Source organism: Mauremys reevesii, linkage group 4 (genome assembly GCF_016161935.1).
Source record: "Mauremys reevesii isolate NIE-2019 linkage group 4, ASM1616193v1, whole genome shotgun sequence".
In the NCBI taxonomy this organism is placed as follows: domain Eukaryota; kingdom Metazoa; phylum Chordata; order Testudines; family Geoemydidae; genus Mauremys; species Mauremys reevesii.
In genome coordinates, this window is record NC_052626.1 from 2,806,254 (window position 1) to 2,830,862 (window position 24,609).

General features: G+C 46.8%; 1 long non-coding RNA gene across 1 annotated transcript in view; it reads left to right on the forward strand.

Annotated features, from left to right (window-relative positions):
• LOC120402823 overlaps nucleotides 1-6,849 on the forward strand; it is a 29,364-nt gene extending 22,515 nt beyond the window's left edge. Inside the window, exon 3 of the long non-coding RNA XR_005597310.1 lies at nucleotides 6,805-6,849. This is a non-coding gene — a long non-coding RNA (uncharacterized LOC120402823). The remainder of the gene's footprint in view (nucleotides 1-6,804) is intronic.
• Nucleotides 6,850-24,609: the final 17,760 nt, after the last annotated feature.

Here is a 24,609-nt window from a genome sequence, read left to right on the forward strand (position 1 = left end):
CCATGTCTGTCACTGTGGTATCTGACCCTAAATCCCTGTACATCCGCTCTTGGTTTGTAAACAAGGGAGTGGTTTTATTCCCTTCTCCCCACCTCCTTGGCTATTTACATTTTAAGCTGTTTGGTTAGAGTCTCTCTTACTAGGTGCTTGCACCTAGCGCAGAGGGGCCCTGATCTCAGTTGGGAACTCAAAGTACTACAGTCATAGAAATCATATGAATTTGGGGCTGATCTCTTCCGTTCAGCAAGAGGGCCTGAAATTTTAGTGGACCCAGGCTCCAGTTAGTCTGAATCCAGCTCCATCTGCTTTTAAAATTTAGTGCTGTGTTTTGTGCTATTCTTTACCAAGGTTTGTTAAGTATTAAAGCTACTTTGCTGTTGGCATATCTAGTATGCAGTGCAGCTCTCTGTAGATGAAAGAGGCCTTTATGGCATACAGGAGAATGCAGGTGGAAAGAGTGTCCCCCACTCTGTCCTTCCCCTCCCATCCCTCCTCCAGGTATAATTTCAATGACTTTTCAACAGCCACTTGCTTTACATGCCGATGACTTCAGTGATTCCTGAATACCAGCATGGGCACCCTCCCTCCAACAGAGGCTCAGTGCTATATTCACGCTGCCTTCTCATGGCTGGATGGCAATTAGTCCTATAACGTACATGTGATATAGTTTAAAAGCAGGGTGGCTCTCAGCTTCCCAAGCAGCAGCAAGGATTCCCTCCCGATCTCTGGATCGAGAGTGTTCCATCAGAGGACAAATGTGATCAGAAGTTGACACGGTACCTTGATTTTACTATTCCTCCTCTATGAATCCATTACCTGGGATGTGGCAAACATGCTCCTGTATTTCACAGCCACCATGGCATTTCACACATGTTATGGCCCACAGGAATAATCCATTAAACTGACATTGTTGGGCTGAAGTGGCTTCTGCTGTGTGTACTGAAAGCTTTTACCTCCTAGGTACGACAGGTAGCAAGCCAGCAGTCATTTCTGTTTGGCTTGTAGGAGACACACCAAGATGGTCTCAGTTAATGTGCCTAACCTGGGTGGGAGCACATCTTGCCAGCATCAGTGTCTGTCAAACAACTCATTTACAAGCTGGAACAAATACAGACTCTCAGATGGAGCAAGTGCATCAGTAATGCTGAGGACATGAAAAACAGGGGAATTCAAACTGAACAGGAGTGCACTGTCCCACACACTCAGCACCTGCTGGGATCCTTCACAATCATTAACACATGTACTGTGATAGCACCCAGAAGTCCCAGCTGAAGTCAAGGCCCCATTGTACCAGGCGCTGCACAGACCCGGACAAAGTCACTGCCCCCCAAGAGCAGGCACTATAAACAGATCAGGCAGAGAAACAAAGTGCTATTAACCCCATTCCACAGAAGGGGAACTAAGGGGCTTTGGCATTAAATGCCTTACCAAAGGTCACACAGGGAGTCTGTGGCAGAACAATAAATAGGTCCCTGGAGTCCTAGTCCAGTGCCTCACCTGCCACACCAGCCTTCTTCTAAAGGACTTGAAAGAGATACAGGATGGCTACTAAGCACAGGAAAAAAGGGGGGAGGCAACATTGATCTCATTTCCAGGGGAGCTACCAGCCAAGCTTCCTAAGAGAGCTTACAGAGAGAAAGTTTTTGGCTTGTCTACATGGGGGAGAAGCCCACTCTAGCTGGCGTACCCTAGCTACTCCCCACTAGCGCCCTGTGTGGATGCTCCGAACACACTACACGTGCCTTTGTGAATACTAGCCTGGGAAGTTAAACCACCTTAGGGTATTCTCCCTGTGCAGCAAGAGCATCCCCATGGGATGTGACTGTGGTCACTAGGGGCTATAGTGAGAATGCTCAATCAGGGCAAACAACACGGAATAGGGCAGATGATCCCCAGAACTGGTGGTTTATTCTATAATTAGATTTCACCAAGCCAGTAACCAAACAGCTTCTGTAGTGCCTCACTGGTCACCAAGACGACAAACATACAGTTCCTTTCAAGCAATCCAGCCTCTGGCTCCCACCAGACAGCCACGTCTCATATCGGGAGGGTTACTAAAAACCTTATTCACCATAGATAAGGTTCTACCAGTCGTAAGAGATCGGACACATTACCCGCCGGTTCAATGAATATGCCACCCAAATTCACGCTTACAGCCAATCCTTATTAACTAAATCTAGGATTTATTAATAAAAAAGGAAGAGAAAGTTGCTATGGTTAGTGATCATTATACATAGAGATATGAATAAAGTTCTTAAGTCAGTTTCATGGCAGAGAGAAGTCTGCGGATTTGTAAAAATCCTTCTGGAATCAATTTAAAAGGATACAGTCCAATAGGCAGCCCATGTGTAGAGTTTGTTCCGATTCTAACATGGAGTAGCTAGGGAGCGTCCAATTCACGCCCTAGCAGCTAGCTTGCTGCCCCCTAACATCTCCGTTTAGACAAGCCCTTTGACTCATGCGATAAAGGCTGTGGCCACAGAAGAGGAGCAGTCACTGGAAGTACTTTGCTGCAGTTGAAGAACCCTTTTCTGGCCATTTTCACGAAATACATCAAGACGTAGTCAGACCAAGGGCTAGTCCAAGCTATCAGAATGAATTTAATGGTTATTAGCACCAGCTACCAAGTCACTAACACAGGTCTAACCACGCTATAAAGGAGAGGTCGTAGTGACAGTCAGAGAATACCTCTGCTAATGCCCATGTCAGACCACTAAGCATGCCTCAGGTTCCACAAGCCTAGGCAACGTCAGGCTGAGCAGAGTCTTTGTGATAGTAACAATAGTAATATTAATAGCTGCACCTTCTCTGCAACTAATCCAACTTCCTCATCCTTCATTATATACAGCCCTTAACAGACCGGGCAAGATTTCGATTGGCTACAACACATTTATACCTTCCAAAATACCTTCCCTTCTCCCGGCCAGGTTGTCCTCAGAGCCACCCTTCTAACAGCTGGACCCACCCTACTTCTACCAGGACACAGACTGGAAAACCCTGAGCCAAGGGCCATCAAGGACAGTGGTCCTTAAACTGTGGGGCACAGGGAGGAACACCCAGGGGGGCACAGCAGGGCTCAGGCCTGCCCCAACAGGGGACATGGAGGGAGTGACACCCAGTCCCGCTTTGCCCCCAGCTCCAGCCTGGCCCTAGCCGCGAACACATTCCATTACAGGTAAGAGGGGGCATAAGTGGAAAAGTTTGGGCACCACTAATCTAGGAGATTCTGCTCCCGGCAACTTGGGGTTCACAGAGTGGGAGTGAAATAGCCACACACTGGAACAGGAAGGTCTGTCTTTATGCTGATCTACAGAGGAAATTAAGTATCAGAGTTACAAATAAAACTCACAATGCAGCAGGCAAAAAAACCAGTACTGATAAATATATGCTGGCAGAAAGAGTCTCTCCAGCCTAGAATGTTCACCACAGTTGACAGGCAATGCAGACATTCTAGCCTCTGCTGTAGCTCATGGTATTGATTATGATAAAATCTGAAATGCTTGATAATGTCTAGAATGTGTCTCAGCAAGTTTAGGAACCAAACAAAGCAACTTTTGGATTTAGCTATTAGGTTTATGGGTCAGCTACTAAAGTCTGATGGAACATATGCATCTTAACAGGTCTCATGCTATGGCTATATTTTATAATCAGTCTACCCTGCTTGTAACACCTCCATCATGCACAACACAGATTTGAGTAATGCACATTACACATTTTTAATCTATCTAGGAAGAGGGAGACATGATAGTCTCAGTTGTCAAAAGAGGTGAGTGATTTTTTGTGCCCAAGTGAGATCGCTTAAGAGGAATCTGATTTTCAGAGACTGTTGAGCATCATTCAGGTACCTTTAAGATGTCTCAAGCTGGGTACCCAAAAACAGACTGGTCACTTTTGGAAAAGTGAGAGACTTGCCTAGTAAGTTATTAAAACAAGCACAGGATGAGGAGTCTACAACACTTTTCCAGACAAGGAGAGCCACCCTGCGGCTCCCAACAAGGGAACTGGCAGAAGCAGGTAGCAAACTCTTTATCTCTTCTCTTGCTTTGGGCAGGCGGGCAGAGAATGCAGATTTTTACTGGTGGCTAGACTGACTGATTCGTGATCACCAACTCAGGCCAGGTTGGTGTCACGGAGGCAGAGTTCTGTTGAATGCTTCAATACGAGCCTCACCTTGCTTTGCTAATTGCTGATTTTGTTACAATATCTTTTGCTCACCCTCTGTAGAATCCTCATCTGTCTGGATTTGTTTTCCATATCACAAGTTTATCTCCTTTTGAATTTTTCTCCAGAATTTGCTTTAATTACATTTCCTGCGGATTTCTAATCTTAACATTTCCCTTATGATGTTTTTCATCCTTGAGACATCAAACATGAAAAACCCTTCATTGTTTCTTCTAAAGCAAGTCAAATTAAATCCAGGTAACATTTATTTCAGACGTGTCCCCATTTTTGTTTTAAAGCTTCTTTTAAAGCCCAAGGTAGTACCTTGCAAAAGATATATTCCCATAGGATTGTTTGGTTGTGCCTGTATTTCAACAAAGTAACGCTGTGTCTGTTCAATCTCATTCCTCTTTAAAAGTGTTTCTGACTGGTTGTAATATTAAATTTTTCAATAGATTCTGACCTAAATAAATCTGTGAAAGCTGCATGGATCTCTTGTGACTGCAGCTCTCCTCCTGAGAAATAAAAGGACTCTCCTCTCATTGCAATGGCAAATCAGACTAAAGTGACTCATGTTTAAGGTTCACAGGCAGTGACACATACACAACAAGTCATTGAATTCTATCTTAGGACATTTTTCTAAACTATAATCCCCTGAATAACCTCTACTCTACTGACCAGTCCATTTCAAAATGGCTTCCAAAACACTGGTCTTAAAAACATATCTACACCCACTGGTAAAGCATTACAGGGCAGAGTCCTCCACCTTCACCCTGCATAGTACCTGACTCTGAGTAATTCTACTGAATTGCATTTTAAAACTACGTTCCCTGGATTTAATGGCTCTTCCTTTGGGAGAAGCAAAAGAGACAAGCAGTGATGACGAGTGCTGCTGCTAGGGCTCAAGCACACGCTAAGTGCTCCAGTCACAAGGAGGTACCAGAAGCGTTGCAGAAACTGGTTTCTGGCTCATACAGTCCGGGAAGGAAGAGATCAGAGTTTACTCCCCTCGTGGCTCTTTCCAACCTTGTAGCAATAACGGATATTGGTTTTCACACAACCCAATACCTGCAGGTTCTAGACTCCTTAACTCACTTTAAACAGCCCACAAAGGGCAAACCAGGGCGAGGAACAATCCCCCCTCCCAGGCCATCACAGACAGGAGACAGGCCCCCAGGAAAGCAAATACAAAGGGGCTTGGCTCTTCCCTTGTGGGCTGCTACCTATGGATCCCAGCACACACCCCGTCCCGCCCAGGATCCTACCTTCTGCCCAGCTTCCACCTGCCCAGCCTCAAGTCTGTGAGCCATGAGCAGAGCACGGGCTTGAGGAGGGGATGCCGAGAGGGACACGAGGAGTGGCCTGAGTCAGCAGGTGTGAGCATGCTGCCTCTACAGCGCTCGGCAACTGCCGGGCAAGCCAAGCTTGGATTGCCAGAATCCGACAGCCGCGCCTTGCAGCAGGCAAAGAAGCGCATGGAAGTGACTTTCCAGGCAGAGGCAGTCTCATTTAGTGCTAGCGAGGGGGTCTGTGACTGAACCAGTGGCGCTCAGGAGGGGTTAGCTGAATTACCAGGCAGGCTGGAACTGAAAGCAAGAGAAGAGAACGACTATTAGAAGTAAGAGCATTGATTTGAAGTGACTAGTACTGAACAAAGAGCCAAACCCCGCTCACATTACTCATGTGAGTAATCTGATTGGCTTCCCCACTACAGCGTAACTGAGCGAGGTGAGTAGGATTTGGGTCTGACTGTGTAACTCTTGGTGGTTTAATTAATTGAGTATCATTTCACAGTGCTTTTCACGAGGCCTTTCATAAAAGGTTCCCCCAGGTAATTTTAAAATCTGTCTCGTAATTAGTGTTTAGTTGTAAACTTGAAATAAAAGTGGCTCTTTTTTGTCTGCCAACACTGGTTTTCAGCTCAGCAGCTAAAAAACAGTTCATGTGTGTTAGAGCAGCAGGTCTAGTGTCAGTTATAATAACTTACGGAAATCCTGTCATCAGCTCCTTTTGTGAAAGTGAATTTAATTTATTACTAATGCAGTATTCACCACTTCATGCTCAGAGCTACCTTTGTACCAGCTTCTGACAAGGGCAGCCTTCCTTTTAAGGCGGAGGATTATACCTAGATTACTATTAACTCTGATATGCAAAGTTGTTCCTTTTTTTCGTTAACTGTGGCCAATACTTTAAACCCAACAACCAGAAACACAGAGAAGTGTTCTCTTCAAACCAAGAAGGATTACTGGATGAAAAATGACCCACCCATTTTTGACAGATTAGCCTCTCCTACCGCCTCACCCCAGTATATGAAACCTTTTTAATTATACCAATGGCACGAAGCCAGGAAGGAAGACACATGATCATTTCCAGTATGCTATCACTTATTAGAAGAAAGCTGCTTAAAATAGTACTCCCGAAGCAAAGGATCGATAACTCCCAGGGGAGAATTTGATACATTTCACCTGATGAGTAAACTCTTCTAAAAAGATAACTGCACCGGGCTCACCAAATTCACACATGCTTACAGGGAGCTTAACATCTGCCTGATCTGGCTTTGAGGCAGCAGTGCAGGAAAAGAAAATGCATATTTTAAAATCAATATTTAGTTTAAATATTTATCTCTCTTTTTCTCTTTTGCAGGGGCAGAATCACACCATTTTTAACCCTGATTACAATCCCTCCCAGATTCAATAACACTATCCTAGAGCCATGAAATATGGCTTCATCTGTCCTTTGGCATTCAGGGTCACGCTGCTTGTTTTCACTCCATTACTCTGACTTCTACTGACTGCTTCAGAGGAGAAGTGGGGGGTCTGGAGCAGAGTGCTCAGTGTCAGCAGTAGCGGTCTCTCTGCTGGACGTAAATTTAAAAGGTGAGCAGCAGGGAGTTTACAAGTCAAAGTTCTTCAGCTGGAAGTGACTTGTTTGCTAGAGTTCACAATTCTCCCAAATAGCTGCTGCAGCTCTAATGAAAGTATGTGGAGTCTCCTAAGTCTATTTTTATTAAGACTGAGTTGCTAGGTCTTTATGAACCAGTCAAAAGGGTCAATTTAGTGCCCTGGAGGAGTGAAATCTACTCATCACCTACCCTGGGAATGAAAATAAATGGGAAACGGCACAAAAACCCATCACCAAACTATTCATGTTCCCCAGTGCCTTTGAGTAAATAGAAATATGAAGAATTGTTACAGCACAGTACTGCTTTACCACACATTGTACTGGAGAGTTTATCTAATTCATAGTCTCACACTCCGACTTCAGAAAGCCCTAATAGTTCCAAACCCTTCCAGCAGTAATGGGATTGCCTAACTTTCCCCTTTTCCTGAGAAAATATCATATTGCCTCTAGATAAATCCATGGTATGCGCATATCCTGAATACTGCGGCCAGACGTGGTCACCCCATGCAGGGCTGGCCCCAAGCAAAAAAAATGTTGGCTGCCCCCCGTCCCAGCCCTGGGCTCCTTGCCGCACCTCCCTGCAGCTCCAGCCCTGGGATCTCCCCCCACACCCACACCCCCTGCCGCCCCAGCTCTGGGCTTCCCTCTTTCCCCCCCACCAGTGCCCTCCCCCCACCCCCCTGCCGTCCCAGCTCTGGGCTCCCCCCACCATTGCCCCCCCACCCACACACCTCCTGCCGCCCCAGCCCTGGGCTCCCCCCCACACCTGCACCCTCCTGCTGTCCCAGCCCTGGGTCACTGATAACTTGCGCCCAGGGCAGGTCATTCATCAGGAATTTTGGATGTGCACAAAACACAGACAGGATTGGTTCCCATATGGTTACAGAACTGCAGTAAAGTGGAACCATTTTCAGCTTGTGTGATTGGAGGATATCTGGATGCATATTATAAGACTGTCCTCCATAAATGAGGAAAAGTTGAGGTGCCTTTATTATTCTTTTGTTCCATTCTTTCTTTCTATGGGGAATTTGCCAATGCAATATCACTGTCTTCCTTTTAAACAAACAAACAAAACAAAGGCAATGGCTGTTGAAAATAGCAATTCTAGTCCTAATAACCACTGGGAAGCATTTCTTGCTCAATTTTATCCTACTTTTTCTACAGCAAGTTACAGTGGATCAGGATATTTGATTTGGGAGAAATGAAGTAACAGCTGCCCAAACTGAGCTTGAGCACTCCTGAATTTTGAGGTGTTCAAATCTGGAAGGCAGGTGGGGGAGGTGGGGGGCTGTGGGCTCCGCGGGGGAGCATGGCAGCAGCGTGTCTGGCGCTGAGCGGAGCCAGACACGCTGGTCTGAGTGGCACGGTAAGGGGGCTGAGGGGTTGGAGAAGGGGTAGGGAGTTCCAGGGGGGCAGTCAAGGGACAGGGAGCAGGGGTTGGATGGGGCAGAGGTTTGGGGGCAGTCAGGGGACAGGCAGTGGTTGGATAGGCATGGGAGTCCCAGGGGTTTGTCAGGGGACAGGTAGAGGGTGGGGTCCTGGGGGGAAGTTGGGGGAGTCTCAGGAGGGGGCAGTTGGGGACAAGGAGAAGGGAGGCTTAGATAGGGGTGGGGTCCTGGGGGCAGTTAGGGGCAGGGGTCCCGGAAGGGGGTGATCAGGGGACAGGGATTAGGGGTTGGATAGGGGGTGGGGTCCTGGGGGGCAGTTAGGGGCAGGGGTCCCGGGAGGGGGTGATCAGGGAGCAGGGAGCAGGGGGGGTTGGATAGGGGGTGGGGTCCTGGGGGGCAGTTAGGGGCAGGGGTCCCGGGAGGGGGTGATCAGGGGACAGGGATTGGGGGTTGGATAGGGGTGAGGTCCTAGGGGGCAGTTAGGGGCAGGGGTCCCGGGAGGGGGTGATCAGGGGACAGGGACTAGGGGGGGTTGGATAGGGGGTGGGGTCCTGGGGGGCAGTTAGGGGCAGGGGTCCCGGAAGGGGGTGATCAGGGAGCCGGGAGCAGGGGGTTGGATAGGGGTGGGGTCCTGGGGGCAGTTAGGGGCAGGGGTCCCGGGAGGGGGTGATCAGGGGATGGGGGGGTCCGATGGGTGGGGTTTCTGTGGGGGGCAGTCGGAGGGAGTGGATGGTGGCAGGGCGGGGCTACCCTCCCTCCCCGTGGAGTGTCCGGTTTTTTGAATGTTAACATATGGTCCCCCTGCCCTTCACAGCGCAGCTCTCCACTCCCAGCAGGCTGCAGCATGAGCTCTCAGCTACCTCACTCCCTCCCCCTCCCTTTCCTGTTGATAGTAGCCAAGGGAATGCTGGGAAATGTAGTTCTTTCCCTGCTCCAGGGCTGGCTCTATAGGCAGGGAGCTAACCAAGGAACTACAGCTCCCAGGGCCCCCTGTTGGGTCTCAGCTCCCAGGCTGGATCCCTGCCGCCCCTGCAAATGGGCTGCCCCAAGCACGTGCTTGCTTTGCTGGTGCCTAGAGCCGCCCCGACCCCATCTCAAAAAAGGTCTATTGGAATTGGAAAGAGTTCAGAAAAGGGCAGCAAAAATTATGAGGGGTATGTGAGAGTGTACCCCATAAGGCTTTATGGGGCGTGCTCATAAATGCATGTATGATGTAACTGGAATAGTGTTTTGCTGCATATGCCATGTAACACGTCTATGTAAAGGTTCTGATCTACTGGTTATGCTCATCCTGGCTGGATGCAGGCACCATGTGTGTGGTCAGAGTTATGAACATTGGCTGTATAATTGCTTGATTTCTAAGTAGCCTTAGTTAGAACATTTGGTCACTTCCTGGGAAAGGAATGTGCTCAATCAGGAAGCATTTAACAGACAAAAGAGCTTGGAAGACTCCAATCCACCTAAGAAGTCTACCTGAGGACATTCAAGGTAGCATGTGGGTAATGGCTGCTCCCTGCAAGTCCTGAGTAATGCACGGGCAGGTGACTTGCCCATGTGATTCCAAATCTCCATTTTGTGACTGAATTCTACACAGGGTGAGGAGGGGGGTCTCCACCCACAAGAGAGAGTCTATTTAAACCCCTGGGAGACCCCTCCATTTGGTCTTCAGCTGGCTAAAGAAGGAGCCTCTCCACCCCCACCAGGATACTGAAAGGAAACTGGAACAAAGGACAGTGTGCAAGGGGTGTGAGTGATTGCTGGACCCAGGCTAAAAGGAGATTAGCCTGTAAAAGGGAGCATTCTGGAACTGGTGAGGAAATTATCTGTATTCAGTTTGATTAGACATAGATTTGTGCCTTTTATTTTCTTTTGCTTGGTGACTTACTTTGTTCTGTCTGTTACTACTTGGAACCACTTGTTAAAGTGGAGGTGTCTTGGCATTTAGTCACCAATGCCATGAGGTGGTGTGCCTCAGTTTCCCCTTCTACACAGCAGCATGGTCCTGTTATGCTTTTGCTGCTTTTTACAGGTATGGGCTGAAAAGTAACATGCTGGTGGGGCTGTCTCATCACCATCCCTAGCATGTACAACAGCTTCTTCCACAAAGCAGGTATGTCCCACATCTTTAAAGGGTTTACCACCAGTATGAATTCTTTTGTTTTATCCCATAGGTGAATTAGCAAAAGACACAAGGTTCACAGCAAATCTACGGTGGACAGGCTTCGTTCACTCAATTTGACTTGTTTAGCGTCTATTGCATTTTCCCAGTTCTCTGTGCTCTCTGGTAGACCCTTTGATGCAGATTCTTCTGCCTCTTTGGGGAAGGCTTTTAATTCAGGCATATGGTTGGGTCTTTGGCCAGGAAGGGGTGTACTACAACCATGCCTGCCCTCGGCCCCTCCCTCTGGAATTTCTCGGGGCTGGACCCCACTCCCTTGTGAAGTTCCACCCAGGCAGAGACTTCCCTGCCCTTGTCTTGGAGAGAGAGTTTTATCTCTTACAAGTGTAGCAAGAACAACATCTTTCAGTGGGGTGCTCTGGACCCCTTTGGGCACCTCACTTTCTGTTCCCAACAGGTCAGCTGGATGGACCCCCTCCTCCAGAAGACCTGACTCTCGGGTTTCCCTTAAAACCTGATCCACAGGAGAGGGGGCTGGCAGCTGAAATGCAGACTTTTCACCCTCTGCCTGGGAAAGTCCCTCCCTACAAAAGGTGGGCGGACTCTCTGGCCCCCCCCTCACCTTCCATCTGGGCTTCCCTCTCTGGGCTCCCCTCTGGGTCAGACACTCTTGGGTCCCCCAAAAGGGAAGGTGAACCCGTGACTGAGTATGTCCAGAGGTTCAGGAGGGAGTTGAAAGACATGATGGAGATTGTACAAAACAACCTCCAGAGTAGTCAGGCCAAGCAAAAGGCTTGGTATGACAAAAATACTTGTAAATGCACTTTTGACGTAAGAGATTTGGTCATGGTACTTGGCCCTGCCAAAAAGTTCAAGATGCAAAACTCCTGGGAGGGGCCCTTTGAAGTGGTGGAAGTGGCGAATGAGGACACTTATAAAGTTAAAAAGCCCCTGGATGGTGCGTACCCCAATTGGTCCATTTAAACAGACTCAAGGCCTATCACAGTAGAGTGGCCAGGGTAAACATTATCTGTTGTGTTGAAGGGGAAACTGAGGCACACACACTCACTCACTGATCTGATGGCTGAATGCCAAGACGGGTCAACCCTGGAAAGTATAGAAATCTGTAGTGAGCTGACACCACTCAAAAGGAAGGAAGCGTTGTCAACGCTGCAGAAGTACAGTGAAGTATTTTCCAACAAACCAAGGAGGACGCACTTGCTGTCCCATAGGATCCTCACGAAAGGGACTCAACCTCCTCCTTCCAGGCCTTATAGGGCCACCGGCAAGGTGAAGGAGCAAATTCAGGCTGAGATACAAAGCATGTTGGACTTGGGGGTGATTAAGGAGTCTGACAGTGCGTGGGCTTCCCCTGTGGTCTTGGTCCCCAAGAGGGATGGCACCATTAGATTTTGTGTAGACTATAGGAAGCTCAATGCTGTCACTGTAACGGATGCCTGCCCCATGCCAAGAATTGATGACATGCCGGATGGGCTGAGCCGAACCAAGTATCTCAGTACCTTTGATCTAACCAAAGTTTACTGGCAGATCCCTTTGGAGGGGGAGACACAACAAAAATAAGCTTTTCTCACTGATATAGGGCTCTATAAATTTACAGTGTTACCTTTTGGGCTGGTAAATGCTGGTTCAACCCTTCCAGAGACTGGTCAACAGAGTGTTAAATGGTCTGCAGCATCATGCGAGGGCCTATATAGATGACATTGCCGTATTCAGCAACACCTGGGGTGACCAGAAGGAGCACCTGGAAGTTGTGCTATCAAAGCTCAAAGAGGCTGGGCTGACTGTGAAGCCCTCTAAGTGCAAGATAGGGGCAGCCAAAGTCCCTTTTCTGGGACACTGGGGGGGGGGTAAAATATCCCCCGACCCTCTTAAGGTGGAAGCCATACATCATACATACATTTATAAGCACCCACCATAAAGCCTTATGGGGTACACTGTCACAGGGTATGCAACAGCTTCCATACGAGAAGAGATTATTAAGACTGGGACTTTTCAGCTTGAAAAAGAGATAACAAAGGGGGATATGATTGAGGTCTATTTACTCCTTCTCATAACACTAGCACTAGGGGTCACCAAATGAAATTAATAAGCAGTGAGTTTAAAACAAATGAAAGGAAGTATTTTTTTTCATATTTCATATTTTTTCATACAGTCAACCTGTGGAACTCCTTGCCAGAGGATGATGTGAAGGCCAAGACCATAACAGGGCTCAAAAAAGAACTAGATAAGTTCATGGAGGATAGGTCCATCAATGGCTATTAGCCAAGATTAGCAGGGATGGTGTCCCTAGTCTCTGTTTGCCAGAAGCTGGGACTGGGCAACAGGGGATAGATTATTTGATGATTACCTGTTCTGTTCCTTCCCTCTGGGGCACCTGGCATTGGCTGCTGTTGGAAGACAGGATGCTGGGATAGATGGACCTTTGGTTTGATCCAGTATGGCTGTTCTTATGTTCACTTTGGATAAGGTGGTACATGAGTGATTGGTCCCTATCACAGGCCATGGCTTCTCCCCAACTTCCAAGCATATGCTGCCACATCTAGCCTCCTTTCAGGTTTATTGTGAAGGGGAAAACAAACAACAAAAACAAAAAAAACAGTCCTTTAACTAACCCTGTGTCCTGTGGTTTCATGGCCACCTCTACCAGGAGTCTCTGAGAAGCTTACTTCTGGCAGCCTCCCCAGCCCAACCAGCTCTGTTCCCTTTCTAGGGCTGCAGTTTCAGGACAAGCCTTTTAATCACCTATCCCTTTGCCACAGGGTCACCAACCCAGAACTGAGCCCTCTCCCCAGGCACAGCCTGCCCCAGTTACTCCTCCTCTTCCTACCCTCCCACAGGTCTGGTGAGCCCCAGGTGTTAATTAGCTCAGTTGGCCCCACCTGCTCTGACACCAGGGAGCTAGGCCTGGTCTGCTTGCAGGGCTCAGCTCCCCTGTGACAGGGCCCTGACTCATCTTTAGGGCTCACTGCTCTGAATGGGACTTACACATGTGCTAGGGTACTTGGCTAAATCAGGGCCTTGGTGTTTATAATAGGACAGGTCTGCTCCTGCTCCCATCAAGCCAACAGCAAAGACTCTCACCTGCAGGATGTTTCCTTCTATGGGCAGCTAACTCCAGGTGCTTTGGGAGCTGCTAAATCCCACCAGGGCAGCCCTTGCCTAGGCCAGAGCATAGTGCATATCCTGCAGATCCCTCCTCAGGACATCCGATGACCCTTACAAGTTGGTTGGGGACAAAGGGGATGAAATGACATTGTGTTAATTGATCACACAATGGGAAACTATCACAATACACCACACAGCCTGAACCCTGGCCTCTATCTGGTTAAGCCATGCAATCCTAACATTCTCTGAAAACAAGGGATCTTTTTTAAATGAAATTTGCTGGGTCTTTTTAAAAAGACCAAAGGAAGGCTCATCACCACCTGAAAGCCCTGAATCGTGCAAGGTGGGACTGGGACACAGCACGGGTCCCTGCAGAACCCTGTCTTGTTGAGCGTGCACCTTTAAAAACATTGTGCCCCATGCATATAAAGTCAACGATGTTGTGGAACTTTTGGCATGCCAGCTGGCTAAAGGAGCACACGGAACGCACATTTCAGAAGATCGCATTTTAAAATGGTTTCCATTTTCAAGCCTTCTTTCACAGCAGCTCTGCCTGTGCAGGTAGAGGGGCAGCCTCCTCCTCCTCCTTTTACAGCTGGGGGAAACTGAGGCCTCTAAAGCTACAGATAGTCAGTTTCACAGCTGGGATTAAAACTCAGGATTCCCTAATTATTAATTCCACAGTTAAACTAAGGGATGAGATCCTGGAGGTTAGACCATAGATATTACAATCCAATCTTTGGCAGTGAAGTCCACCTGTTCTCCTTGCAGGCGTAGATGGGAGAATATTCATAACTTGCTTACAGGCTGTGGGGTCCTGGGCAGAAAATTATGCATCTATTTCGGCCACTTGCATGTCCTCTGTACTTACACCCCAACTAAACCCAGAGCATTTAGAAGGTGTGGGGGGCATATTCAGAGGGTGAATTACACACCCTCCATCAATCAAGCTTGCCTGTTAGCAGTCACTTTTTCCCTCTGATATTGAGACTGATAATTGATTTTGCACCTCAGTGTATAATTATCAATCTTGTGCTTGATGACATTAAAGAAAGAAATAATTATTTTGTAATTCGAAATTCATATTTAATAAGATGATGTTGAGCAGTGACAGTCAGGCCCTAATTAATTACTTTCCAGGCTCAGAGTACCAAAATCGGTTGGGTATTTTTCCCCCAGTGGTTGCCTTTGAACAAAGCTGGGAAAGCGGAAATTAGAGACTTTAATCAAAATCACAAGACTGGTACTTTGTGATGTGACTGGGATACTGTGTTGGTGAAGATGAATGAATCCAAGTCATGAAGATCTGCAGTTGTGTGGCCAGAGAACATGTTTATATTCCTGTAACAGCTGGGCAAAGATAAGAAAACTACAAACACATTAAAGCGATGATAGTTTGATAGCTAAGTTTGCACAAGAGTTTCATGCCAAAACCCTATTTTTGGCCCTTGGTAACATTGTGAAACTTTACCTTTTGGGTTGATGTTTTGTATATTCCTGGTCCGCCCAAACCCACAGCCCACTGTGAGAGGCTAAAAAAGTAAAACTTGTCCCATTTGCAATAAAGTTGTTAGTAAATGAATCAAACTCGCCATGACTTTGTGTATAAAACCCCATGATCCTTTGTGCATGAACCAAAGTGTTTTGTGTCTGTTATTCTAGTATTTGTATCTATGATTCTAGGAATGCTGTAGTTAGGTTAAATGTAGTGTGTGAACAAATGGTGGAATGTCTATAATATTATAATCATGATCCTGTTGACTCATAGAGTATGTGTCCAGATGTCCAGGAAGGGACCACTTGTGATTGATGAGATATACTTGTTACTGCAAATGTCATAACCAATGAGATAATGACCCACTGAGAGATATTTTTAGCTTAACAGGAATTACTCATTGCTTCACGTGTTTTCTGTGATAAGGACTTGGTTATAGATATTTTTTAGGTAATTGATTAGATATGCTGAGATACCATAAAAAAACAGAAACCATTAGTTTATTAATTAGGTAAGCTAAGATACTTTTCAAGGAATGTTATCGGAAAGGAAATTCCTTTGTCGAAGACACACTATATAAAGACTAGAGTTCCCAAGCATTAATTAGGAATGAATCAAGCTACAGTCACTTCTCCGGTCAGGCTGGGTAATGTAGTGTCATCCTTTCTTTATTCTGCTGTCTTACTCTTGACTAATAATGTGTAACATATTCCAACTGAGCCTGATTATTTGACCTCCTATAAATAATCCAAACCTAAAGCCAACACAGACTTACCCAGCCCCCAGCTGAAATGGCTGAGGTTTGGAAGGTAGCACAGAAGCTAGTGAGCAGATATGATTGACCTTGTTCTGGAGGAAACTGAGCCGGTTGAGTTATGACTGTTGGAAAATCAAGTCATGAGCATTGTCATACTGCCTGGAGTGGGTCATGACTGTGAATGCCAGCCGCAGGGCAGAGACCCCAAACTGATGGTAGGTTCTATCATTAGATTTCACCAGCCCAGTAATAAATGTGCACTCCTGAAGCACTGTAAAAGTCTTACCATGGAGTCACAGACAAGTCCTCTTGGGCTCTCCTGTCTCTCTTGCTAGCCAGGCAAGCTGGACTTAGTGATAAATGATCACTTACACCAAAGATCACAAAAGATCCAGTCCAGAGACGAGTCACTTACCCCAGGTTAATTTGTACCTCATCTCACACCAAAGACAATGTTTGAGCCAATCCTATAATAAACTAACTAAGGATTTATTAACTAGGAAAAAGAATGGAGTGTTGTTTACAGGTTAAAGCAGGCAACGTGTGTACATGAATGAGTTACGGTCTATGGTTCCAAAAGGAGACAGAGTTGTAGTAATCCCACAGCACTGAAGGTCTTTTAGGGCTAATCCAGGTTGACCATGGGGAATCTCTGCTCCTGTTTCCTCGCTCCAGCCCTATGACAGTCCAAACAGCAAAGAGATGAACACATTCGTTGGCAGCTATTTTTATTTCCTTTTTCCAGAATTCAAGCTGATGGGATGAGCTTTCTTGCAAACAGCACCTTCGTGGGTGAGAGAGGGCCATTAACCAGTATTTGTAGCACCATGTTTCACAATGGCCTATTTAGTTTTGATAGTCCTTCTCGATGGGCAGGGGAACCACTCCTTCTGCCCGGGTTCACAGGGTCAGTCAGAGCAGGCATTTTTACGGTTATAAAGCAAAACATACATATCACCTTATAGCGTGGGCTACAGATATTACAAATAAGATTAACTCATGCAGCAATTTACAAGCATTCCATAGAAACTAAACACATTCTTATAAGTCTAACATCCTATCTTGAACAATACCAACATAGAGGTAATCTGGTCTGGTTTCAGCTACGGCCTTGTTAGTGCTCAGAGGATGCTGACAGCCTTGGCAAGAGCTGGCACCTGGTCTCTCAGCATCACAAGCGTGACCATAGTCTTTATTAATTAAGTCCGGAGATAGTGATGAAATGCTGCACCAGCGTGCATAGATAACAGCTTTGCTGTGAGCTGGCTAATTCCCACAACGGCTCTAAAGTGGCTGACACAGCAGACACTTCTAGATGTTTTGGGAATCCCCACGTCTGAGAAAAGGCATGGTCCTCCTCCTCTCCCTTGCTGAACTCTGCCATTGGCCTAAGGGAATGTGCACAAGGTGAAATCGCCCTTTATTCTCTGCCCAGATCTCCCGCCAGCTGACCTTTCCACCGGGCAGCACTAGTTGTTACATGGCTGTGTCGAGAAAGCACAAGGCCCTTCACCTCTCCACCCGTCCTGGGCACAGCCCACCAAAGGACCAGGCAAAATTCCAGGCTTTACGCTCAATGGAGCACATGCACTCCTCCCTCCCTGCTTCTCTGGGGGCATGTGATGCCCCAGTCGGGGGGGATGGTAGCAGAGCCATGGTTACACCGCCCCACGCATTAGAGTGACCAGACAGCAAATGTGAAAAATCAGGACAGGGGGTCGGGGGTAATAGGAGCCTATATAAGAAAAAGACCCAAAAATCAGGACTATCCCTATAAAATCGGGACATCTGGTCACCCTACCATTCCTTGACAAGCACAGGTCATGGGACAAGGGGCACACACGTGTACAGTGCACACCACAAAGCCATGTAATAGTAGGGTTGTGGTGAGAAAATTTGCCTCAGTTGCCTGAACTGCCTTATAACACTTTACATTGAAGGTCTGCAGAAAAACCTCAGGAAGGGGTTTAACTTCGTGAAAATTATAGCTTGCTTAATTGGACATAAAAAGGATGGTGACAGTGTCAGGACCCTTTGGGATGTTTAGAGCAGTGATTAGTTTTAAGAATAAAGCCTTAATTAAAGAGGAATTAATAATAGTTGAAATTAAGAAAATCCAGTAATGACAGCTATAGGGTGATGCAACGTGGTGAAGGACTCCACAGGAACACATAGGGGCCCATATGAATGTATAAGGATGATGCAATCAGGAGATGGTATTGTGTCATCCTCATAGGGGAAATGACTCAGCAAAACCCCATAGAGAGACTCATAGATTCTAGGACTGGAAGGGACCTCGAGAGGTCATCCAGTCCAGTCCCCTGCCCTCATGGCAGGACCAAATACTGTCTAGACCATCCCTGATAGACATTTATCTAACCTACTCTTAAATATCTCCAGAGGTGGAGATTCCACAGCCTCCCTAGGCAATTTATTCCAGTGTTTAACCACCCTGACAGTTAGGAACTTTTTCCTAATGTCCAACCTAAACCTCCCTTGCTGCAGTTTAAGCCCATTGCTTCTTGTTCTATCCTTAGAGGCTAAGGTGAACAAGTTTTCTCCGTCCTCCTGATGACACCCTTTTAGATACCTGAAAACTGCTATCATGTCCCCTCTCAGTCTCCTCTTTTCCAAACTAAACAAACCCAATTCTTTCAGCCTCCTTCGTAGGTCATGTTCTCTAGACCTTTAATCATTCTTGTTGCTCTTCTCTGGACCCTCTCCAATTTCTCCACCTCTTTCTTGAAATGCAAGACACTGCATCTCATAGGAATACATGGGACTTTAGCTGGGGTTCATCCAAAGGTCAGTTAAGAAAAGCTCCATAGGACTATTTGGAAGCCCATAGGGATATATAGCGAGATGATGCAATCCGAAGGTAGGATTGCACCATTTCTAGGTGATGCAATGGAGGCATGGGGTTGCATCAGCAAAGTTGCATAGAGATACATTGTAACCCCATGGAAGTCTATGGAGGGGGAGGAGCTACCTATCAAGGGTGGAGCTAAGAAAAGTTGGAAGCTGATTGGCTGAGCTTGGGAAAGCAAATAGTATAAAAGACTGACAGGCTAAACCCTGTAGTAGGATAGGGACCTGGAAGACAGAAGAAGCTGTAAGACACCTGCAAGGAAGAAAACGCTTGTGCAGAAAAAGCCACCTGAGAATCCGCAGGAGAAGCCTGCAAAGCCGAGAGCTGCCTGAAAAGCAGCTATTGCAGCAGCAGCAGCAGCCGCCCACCCTGAGTTCTCAGGGTGTTCCGGGCAACGACCGCTTCTGCCACCCAGCCGGCAGGAAGCCACCGCAGAGGCTACCAAGCGACCTTCCACCTCTCCCACCTGAGAAGCCATTTTATCTCAGCGGTAGCAGGCAGCCACTTCACGCCAGCGGGACTGGCGCGATCGCCATTGACAGCCATCGCCCCCAACTGAGACAGAGCCGCAGGACCCCCTAAGACGGTTCAGATGAATTTTGAGTAAGCCTCTGTATGTTTACATCTTTATTTACCATCCCGGAGTCTATGGGTTTCACTTGTAAATAAAGCTGGATGCATGTGGTCTGAGTAAGATCTTCCCCTACCCATCTAATAACCGCTGGAGCAGTGCTTACTGGATGCTTAGCTTTAAGTACTTAGTACTGAATGTTTAATTGCTATATTGTTATAAGGTATAGAGTATTAAATAATTATTATATTTTATATGCTGTAGAGTTAGTTGAAATTATTATTGTGTTGCATCTTTATTTGCTGCGCCGTTTCATTTCTTTTTACCGTAACCCTCATCTATCTCTATTCTTTTACTGGCAGCAAAGAGTCCTGTGGCACCTTATAGACTAACAGACGTATTGAAGCATGAGCTTTCGTGGGTGAATGCCCACTTCATGGGATGTAACATTTGCATCCAGCTGCATCCGACGAAGTGGGCATTCACCCACGAAAGCTCATGCTCCAATACGTCTGTAAGTCTATAAGGTGCCACAGGACTCTTAGTCTAGATCTGTAAAAGCAGCAAACACGGCTACCCCTCTCATACTATTCTTTTACTGTAACCATTCATTTCTAAATAAATATTATTTTTGTTGTCAAAGATTTACAGCTTACCTGTCTGTTCTTCGTCGGAGGGCTGTATCTGTGTACTTTCAAGGGAAAGCTACCTAGCTGCGGCTTTTCCTGGCAATTGCTTTAGGGAGGGCCACAACCTTAGTTAATAGTTTAAATAGTTGTAGAGGGTTATTGAACCAAATCTTCTGGTAACAGGATAAGCTTTCAGAACTGCTGCTGCTTCCCTTGGCATGGCACAGTTCTACACTGCCCATTGATCTTACGATCAGGGTCATGAAGGACCACTCAACCGCTCACTGAGGCCTGAATAACTTCATGGCTCCAACCGGTGACAACTGAAAATCGGCCTGGATCTAGACTCCCCTGACAACTCACCTGCTGGTGTGAATGGGTGTAGCCTGCACACAGGGCGATAGGGCTGTAGCCATTTACTGCAGCTCTGAATTGGGCCCGTGACTTCAATCTAAATACCCAACGCTAGCATGAAAGAATGGGCAAATTATCAGGCACGGGAGACGGGTTCATGATCCCGTCATAAAAGTGAATTGATGCCTTGACTGAAGCCGGGAGTTGCATGCTGGGTAGGAATGGGGTTGTGATTGCAGTCTCGAGCATAACATGAACACAGTGTATTCCAAGGATGAGTATTTACTCTAACACCATTTCTAGTCCAAGACCTCTTAATGTAGCGGTAGCAGCTGTAAACAGTGTAACATCCATCAATTTAGGCTTGGTTCCTGAGACTTGAGCCTGTGTCACTGAAGTCAAAAGGGGGGCAAAATGGAAGGCTCCAGAGGGGCTTTAAAGCAAACCCAGCTCTGACTTACAGAAATTTGCTGGGAAGGAAATTTTACTGCAGAAATTCTGTGGAGCAAAAAAACCCAAACAACTAAATGAACCATTTTGCCCATCCCTGCAGCAATTACTGGGGTTATAGACCATTGGAGCAAGTTCCCAGGGGGTCTGGTAAATTCTCCATCACTTAAAGGCTTTAACTCTACAGTAGATATCTCTATCGAGATGCTCTAGCCTAGCCACAAGCCATCGGGCTCCATGAAGTTTTCTGGCCTGAGTTGCATAGGAGGTCAGACTAGATGATCAGAGTGGTCCCATCTGGCCTTACATTCAATCTATGAGTATAAACCTCCCCCGGGGAATGACTATCTGACCATTGGGTTCCTTGCCTTTCTGGTGCTCCCCGTCCTTTGACTTTTTCTCTTCAGAAATCTCAGGGTATTTCTTCTTCTTGGTAGTCCATCGATCTGATGATGACAAATCTGTGCAGATCATCTATTGTTGGTCTCATGGTGTGCTCTCTGATGACTGTACAAGCCAATTCTGGAGGTGCACATTTTGCTGCGGATGGTGCATGGGAAGTTCGTGGTCAGTGGGTTGTGCGCTGCTGGTGCTCTGTGACGTCATTCGCGTGCCTCTTGTAGACGCCGGCAGCGGCCTGCCTCAAAGGCGATGCAGGTATTTCTGACTGTTACACGCCACTGTGTTCTGTCGCTGGCGGCGTCCTCAAGGTCCCTAGGTTTGATACTGCTGTAGTGCAGATTGGCTTTGATGGTGTCCTTGTAACGTTTCCGTGGACGACCTATATGCCGGGTGCCCTGGGAGAGCTCACCATGGAGAAGCTGGCGGGGGATTCTGTTGGCATCCATGCGGCTGACATGATCGGTCCAATGTAGCTGTGACTTCATGATCATCATTTCGATGCTGGTCATCTGGGCTCTCTTGAGGACCTCGAGATTGGGCACTTTGTCTTGCCAGCGGATCTTCATGATGTTGCGGAGGCAGCGCATGTGGAATGCTTCAAGCTGCTTGATGTGACACCTATATAGTGTCCATGTTTCACACCCGTACAAAAGAGATGAGAGAACAACAGCTCTGTACACAAGCAGTTTTGTTGACATCCGGATGTTGTGGTGGTTTAAAACTTTGACACGCAGACAGCCAGGTGCCTGATTTGCTTTGGATATTCGTGCGTTGATCTCATTATCCAGTGATCCATTACTGGATATGACACTACCCAGGTATTTAAAGTTCTCCACTACTTTAAGCTGAGGGCCGTCAATGGAGATACTTGGGACAGAAGCATTTGATCCAGGTGCAGGTTGATGAAGAACTTCTGTCTTTCCGAGGCTGATAGTTAGTCCGAAGAGTTGCGAGGCCTCAGCAAACTTATTGACAATGTGCTGAAGATCATTTTCAGTGTGAGCCATGAGGGCACAGTCATCGGCAAAGAGTGCCTCAAGAAGGAGTTTCTGCACTGTCTTAGTCTTTGCATTGAGGCGACGGAGGTCAAAAAGTGAACCACCGTGCCGGCATTTCAAGTATATACCTCGATCCAGATCTTTCATTGCATGGTTAAGGACGTATGCAAACAACAGGTTAAATAGGACAGGAGCGAGAACACATCCTTGTTTCACGCCATTGGTGATGTTGAAGGGGGCTGATGTGGCTCCAGCAGACAATACTTCGCCTGTCATGCTGTCATGAAAAAGGCGTATAATCTGGACAAATTTTCTTGGGCAGCCAAGTTGTGTTAGAATGGTCCAAAGGGCTTCCCTGTTGACGGTATCAAACGCCTTTGTCAGATCTACAAAGACAGCATACAGGTGCATGTTCTGTTCAATACACTTCTCTTGTATTTGTCTGACAGCAAACACCATTTCGACTGTGCTCCGGCCAGGTCGGAAACCACATTGACTTTCAGGTAGATTTGCCTCGGAAATACTGGCTATTAGGTGGTTCAAGATGATGCGGGCGATGATCTTCCCACCAATGGAGAGGAGGGATATGACTCTATAGTTTCCACATTCTGCTTTGCTGCCTTTGTTCTTGAAAAGAGAGACAATAGTAGCGTCGCGCAGGTCCTGTGGTATGTTTTCATCCTCCCAGATGCTGATGATCACGCTGTGGAATGCTGCTAGTGCTGCTGGACCTGCTGCTTTGTATATCTCTGCTGGTATCCCATCTTTTCCAGGAGCTTTTCCTGAACTCATCTGGCTAACAGCTTTCAGGGTATTTCTACACAGCAGGTAAACACCCATGGCTGGCCTGGGTCAGCAGACTCAGGATTGCAGGGCTCAGGCTGCAGGGCTGTACCCTTGCTGTGTGGATGCTGCCCGTGACGGGGGAGGGCCCCAGAGCCCAGGCTCCAGCCCAAGCCTGAATGTCTACACAGCAAGTGTTAGCCCTGCAGCCTAAGCCCAACCCATCTGACCTGAGCCACCACTGCCAACGTGTGGGTCTTTTATTCCAGTGCAGCCGTACACTCACTCACACCAAGGGGAAGAATCACTTACACTCAATACGTCTGTGCTGATGAATTCTGCCTTACCTAGCACAAGGGTTTGGGGAGGATTCTCAGAACAGAAGGCTAAGTGCAATAGGACATTATGAATATTTAGCTGAACGCTCTATTACATGTGAAGATGGCGTTGGTTAGGCATGCGCAGATATCAAAAACCTGGGAGAAAATTGAGGGTTTGTATTTATTTATTTAGTAAACAACTGTTCCACATTACTGATACCTTTGCAGGCATCTTGGCTGCTTAAAATAGATGTAGATTTAAAATTAGAACAGCTCTGTGTGATCAGGATTAGGGAAACTGATGTTGTTCTTGCAATCCGGGTTTCCTTCTAGAATTCTAACGTTAGTTTTACTGTATTATGTGGAAAACCTGACCCTGGTTTGGATTCTGGTTTGATAACGTTCCATGCAATAACAACTGTCTTGGATGGTTTAGACACAACAAATTCTGCATCTTGGCAGGGGGTTAGAGTAGATGATCCTTGTGGTCCCTCCTAACCCTATGGTTCAATGAGTCTCTCTTGCCCCACCCAATTCATTTTTCTGTTAAATCTGTGCAAAGCCTTTAATTGAGGGCTCTGGCATGGGATTTTGAAAAGCATGCCGGGAAGGTGTCAGTCCAGGTCCCAATGAAAACTGTTGGGGTTTGTGCTCCTAATTCATCCTGACACTTTGGAAAATCCCACCGGTAGGGATCACTCAGGGCAAAATTTCCCAAAGAGCCTCAGTGACTTGGAAGTCTAAAACCCAGATTTCTAAAGGGATTTAGGCATTGCTGTGCTCAGTACTGCAACCACAAACTCATTTAGGAACCTAGCCTCATTTTCAAAAGGCACTTTGGCACTTGAGTCTAACGTACATCATCTGTTGATGGGATTTTGGCTTCAAGGTGCCTTAATCCCTTTTGAAAAAAGAACGTAGGCTCCTCAGTCTGTTAGCAGGTGCAACGCTGAGCATAGAACTGCCTACGTCCCTTAGTAATCTGGATCTAAGACCCCTTTTCAAAGTGATTTAGTCACATAGGAGTGCAAGTCTCATTGAAAGTCAATGGGAGGTTAGAGCCCAGGTGCCCAAGTCACTTCTTGAAAATGTGACCTAGGCACTTAAGTCACTCAGGCACTTTTGAAAATGTTCTACTAGGGCTTAAATTCAGCACAGGACTTAAGCATGCATTTAACTTTAAGCAGAAGCATAAGGCCTGGTGACTTCAACACATTTTTAAATAATGAATGTGTGTTTGAGCAGCTATTAAAGGGATGGGTTATTCATCTGTCTTAGTGTATCCT